This window comes from Panicum hallii, chromosome 8 (genome assembly GCF_002211085.1).
Source record: "Panicum hallii strain FIL2 chromosome 8, PHallii_v3.1, whole genome shotgun sequence".
NCBI classification, from domain to species: domain Eukaryota; kingdom Viridiplantae; phylum Streptophyta; class Magnoliopsida; order Poales; family Poaceae; genus Panicum; species Panicum hallii.
In genome coordinates this window covers 12870844-12876471 of record NC_038049.1, presented here as the reverse complement: position 1 = coordinate 12876471, position 5628 = coordinate 12870844, and positions in this window count along the sequence as shown.

Genomic DNA, 5628 nt, shown 5'->3' with positions numbered 1-5628 from the left:
TCATTTGCATAAAAGGACTTGCACTTTTATAAAATTATATAAATACCCTTAGTTTTACCATTTTACCCTAACTTTTTACCCACTTCAACATATGCATTTCAAATGCAACTTTTGGGTAAATAAATGTATATTTTATTATTTTTTTTTACAAGAGATAAAATAAGGAAAACATGTTTACAAAACCATCCTTCACTTATTTTAAAATTATCCTTTCCCAAATACATTTTACAAAAACATCCCTAGGTTTTTCTATAATTACAAAAATACCCCTTTTTTTACTTGTACTTTTAAATTTTCAAAAACTTCACACAAACACACATCAGCTTAACACAAACAAACACATATTTCACTCTAACAAAATATATCTAGTATTGCAAGTACATGAACTGTCACATCCCTCCCCCCTAAAAAGAATCTCGTCCCGAGATTCGGACGAAAGGCTCTAAGGGAAAAAGAAGTGAATCACACACCAAAAGTGGCAAAAACAATCACACCAGAGAAGATTGAGGTTGATGACGAGAGTATGATGAGATGAGTATAACGAAATCATGAAGAGTTGGTACATAGATGGGTTTGACAAGAAAAGAGAGAAAAAGGTGACCAAGTTTTCCCAGAGCTAAGATCACTACATGATGATGATAAATGTCAGTGACATTCATCACAAAGCTCATGGATAACAAGTGAGGATAACGCAAGAGGTGAATAAGTGATGTTTAAAATATTTCTGCTCAGAGTTTATTACCTGAATAATTTTTGATGATGTTATTACAAAACATGCCTATTTAGACCGATGCAATCAAGGGATAATGACAAAATGCTCCAACTCAGAGTGCAATGCTCGATATATAACCATGAACATGATGCACTGCTTTAGATGTATGATTGCAATGATGATGCAACATGAGGATGAAGGATTCTATGCACGATCAAAATGGTGCATATGACACAATGCAATTACCATGATGTTGACCAAATGATGCATACACCATGATGCAAGGATGATGATACTTGCAATGCATGCACACATGAAATGCATGAAGTATGATGCATACCCTCATGAGCTGATGATGCACGTGACTCGCGCCCTACAACCGTTCTCTCGTAACGAACACCTAGGTAGTTCTATATCCTTAGACAAAGATTAGAAGTTAGGACACTAGTAAGGTTGCACAAGAAGAGTTTGCAGTGGGGTTACGTCACATAAACCTAGTCACCAGTGCGCCCCTAATGGCTCAATCATATGGCTGCAGCACACATGAGGCCTTAGGTCCCGACACGGCATCATGGTCATGTGATTAAACATCACCACAAAAGAGGAATAGCAACCCCGTAGTGCCAACAGCAACAAGGTAGGTCTTAAGAGGCCCAAGATAACCTGAAGTTGTATCGGAGGCATACCCGTTAGTCAGTCTACGGATTTTCGATGACGATGCAACACCATGCACTGACCAAAGATGGTATGTGTTATGATGCATGACTTTTGCTGGGAGAATTGTATGCAAAAAGTAACTATTGTCATAAATCTTTTTAATTTATCCAAAATCATCTGAGCAAAAATCGAAGGTACAAATTTTTAGATGTTGTAACCAGAATGGCCAACAACACAAGGTACAACATCAAGAGAGGATAGATGAATCACTGAATGATGGATTGAAGGGTTTGATGATAATTATCAAGGTTTAACCATCAAAGGAAAAGCTCAATGCTTCTGCCGAAACAGATTCAAAGCAAAATCAAGGATTTGATTTGGCTGTCAAACTAAGATTGGTGATAGGGTTCAAACAAAGCCCAATTCACCTGATTCACAAAAGACTTTCTTAACTCTAAGATAGCCTAACAGATTACATTAACTCCCACAACACAAAGTCAAAACAGGCATTCAGATACAAGCACATGTTTCAGTACAACAATATAGCAAACAAGGCAATCAAACCAATCGAAAATGTCAGGATGCATGCACGTTCTACACGTCCTCACAACCAAAAATAACTGCCAAGTAATCTTGGTCTTACGTGGTTAATTACGGTGGCATCATATAAATACGTCTCTCCCTATATATATACTAGTCGTTCTTACGTTCAAGCTTACTCAACGAGGTTAGCGTACCTGCAGAAAACCACAAGATGTATATATTGAACCTTTCATGCCAGCATGTCATGAAAGCGTCCCCAATCATTACTGTTCACTATAGAAACAGCATCTGTACAATTACCGCCGTACAGACAACGTTAACATACGTTATCGAGATAACGTATTCACGGGGGATACCGCAAAGTGCGGGGGTATGAACTGCGATCGCCATACCCTGCGCCGAACCATATACTCCCAATGTAGTCAACCGAGGTTGGTACATTGGCAGCATCTCAAGTAGGCCACTGCTTGAGAAACAGCGTTCGGTTCGCATCACCGACGGGAAGGCCAAGCTCCCTCAGTTGGCTGAGGATCCTTACCTTCTTACCTCATCGTCGAAGATGTCGTTACAGAATATAAGGTTGAGTTGTGCATGAATTTAAGTTTTAACGGAAAAGTAATGCTGGAAGTTAGGATTATATATATACTATAGCCACCTCTATTTTCCTCATAAGCATTACCCTAGGGCTTTACGTACTAAGCATAATCCTTAACGGATTCAACGTAGTTTTGTCAAATACTTTGTTGGTCAAACTTTTATACTGAAAGCATTTTTAAGGTAAAATGTATCTCCAGGGTAACCTTATAGCTCTGATACCAGCTGTGGCAGAACCAACCTGAATTATACCGGCTCAAGTACGTGAGTCCACTCCCGAGGGCTCCGACGTACTTCAATCGGTATAATCCCTTGGCCTGTCGGGTAACGTCCCGATAAACCACCGATACACAGGATCAAATAAGGTTACCTCACACGAAGGTGAGTCCAGAGATACAATCACCATCACATTTTACATTACAGAGAATTACATTACAAGAGTTTCCAAAAGAAGTATGAAGTTTCAAGTCTAGAGAAAAGATTACCAACTATTAAAGCTATGGTTTTTGGCAGCGGAAAACATACGCGACGATTACAACACGTCGTCAAGGCGGATGTCATGCTAAGCCCGGGCACGACACCACTCGAGATCATCAGTATTGGCCGAGGACGGATCCCTTTCCACGGACCAATCTTCTGGAAGAGCATAGGGCCAAGACAGGGAAGAGTAGGATCTTCAAGGGCTTTACCTGAAAAACATAAAACTAGCAAGGCTGAGTATACTAATACTCAGCAAGGCTTACCCGGGATTGGGTATACTTTAGCCCATAGCTAGACTCATGAAGGCTTTGCAAAGGCTCTGGGTTCATTTTCAGCTGAAAAGCAACAAAGAGTATGAACTACTTTCAAGTTTTAGCTTTCTTCTTCTAGTTGAGTATTTATTCTAGATTAGCACCTACACTAAGCAAGCAAGGTAGTGATTCTCATCCATCAAGATTATCCATCATTAGTTCCACTTCTTACTCAATGTGGTAAAAGGGATAAGCAGTCTCAAGCATCGTGAGAGGCGGACGATTCGAATCGAATTTAACCTTGCAAGGTAAACCTAACACACACGCTTGGGATTACCGGCAGGGCTTTCCGAAGCAACCGTTTACCTTTCATTCCGACTCGTGGGCAGGCCACCACAAGCGACTTGCAGGACCGTACGCACATCACTCGTGCAGGACATACGTCTGTAGCGCGACTACAAAACCCGTATTCCTGTCTGCCATGCAGAACGTACTCCCACAGGTCGGTGCGTGTGAACATAACATAAAGATCGAGTGGTGGAAATATACCCACTTGCCGGGCCGATCGGTTACTAGGCTTACCGCTTTACCATATTTCGCGGCATGTGGCTAGTACTGTTCAAACGCTTAGCCACCACTACCATACATTTCGGCCTTAAAACTTTTATCAAAACAGACAGGGTAAACTTCCAGGTCATGATACAGCACATGACCCTGTCCGTCATCCTTATAGTGGTTGCAGGTAAATAAACATGCAATTCCTATATCGCGCGAGTGACAGGAAATCACCCGACTTCTACCGGTCCTATTAGCGGAGCAACTATCCGATAAGAGTTCGGGAGCATTACATTGGATTCCTAAGATTCATGCATCTAAGGTTTCACCTCAATTCCTAGACCTAATGCAGGATATAATATAGATAGATATAGATTGCAGTGTAATTAAAGTAGTGGGATATGTCCGGGGCTTGCCTTTACTGGTGGGTCTGAAGTCAGTAAGTCATCATCTTCCGAACTTTGGTTCGGGGCTTCAGTCAGTTCCTTGGTGACGTTCACTTGATCTTTAGGAACATTCTCCGTAGACTCCGGGGAGATCTCGTAGGTACCGTTGTCGAAGTAATCGTATCTACATGCAATGCAATATTTCATTCAAAGTATGCACATAAAACTACCTTACTTCACAATTCAATTGCAATCCAGCACTCATATAACATACTATTTACATATTAACCAGAAAGATTTGAAGCTAAACTTAAACAGAGCTCTAGGTGGACAACTAATTAGAATCGGCTTTTCGTTGAGGGTTACAACAGAGCCGATTGGAAACAACAAAGGTTTAGCCAATGGAAAGGTGCATCGAGTTCCTAGATGATTGATGAAGACTTCGATTACCTTGGCAGAAGGATGATTCCTAAAGCAATGGTCTTAACTAAGATGTGCTTAAGCGTTATTCCAGGTAACTAAGTGTGATTGTATCGACTCGATTACGTCAGCACAGCAATTGAGTGACGTATAGCCGAATGGAATGTGGTTAAGAGTATGTGACTGATAAGTATGAAGTTGACCTCTCAGTCGATAAATCGACTGATAGAAGTGTGTGGATAAGGATGGAGAAACTAAGGATCGATCGGCTCTATGTGACCGATATGGAGAGCAACTAGAATCGGCTTAGGTTGGCCGATGGCAAGAACCCTAAGATTGTGTGTGTCTCTCCGATACAGCGACTCTGTGCAGTTGATGTAGGACAGACCAGAAGAACTGTATCGGCAGTAGCTGATATAAGAAGGATAACCACCGGATCAACTGACCAGCCGAGGGTAGAAGCATCAACGGGCAGCTGTTACACAGGAACATCATAGACTCAAGAAAACTGATGCTTAGTGGCTGAGCTGATAGTTTGATACTGAAGCACAGCTGTCGAGATGTAGCGGCTATGCAGCAGTTGTACATGAACTAACAAAGATCCTTTTACGAAAAGAATCTTAAGGAAACGACAATCAAGACATGGATCACGTCTTGACGGCAAGGATATGAGCACTTTTATGAAAGGGTTAACTAAACATACACACATTTTTATTTAAGACCCATATTCTACGGTTTACTTTTCAGTGATAACACAAACACACAATATAAAGTACAATAAAACATTCATTCCCTAATACTTGACCTAGACCACACATCAAAGACTTTCACTCAAGATCACAACTTGAAACTTATAGATTTTGACCTAAGCATTCAAACAGAACTGATTCTGTGTTTTTATGAACTTCTTATGAAAAATTATGAACTGTAGAAGTTCACTGAGTTGAAATAAAGAAAGTTCTGGAAATTTTACAAAGGACACCCTAGAACTTTCTAAAACATAACAATCAAGTCCCTGGTCCGGAAAAAC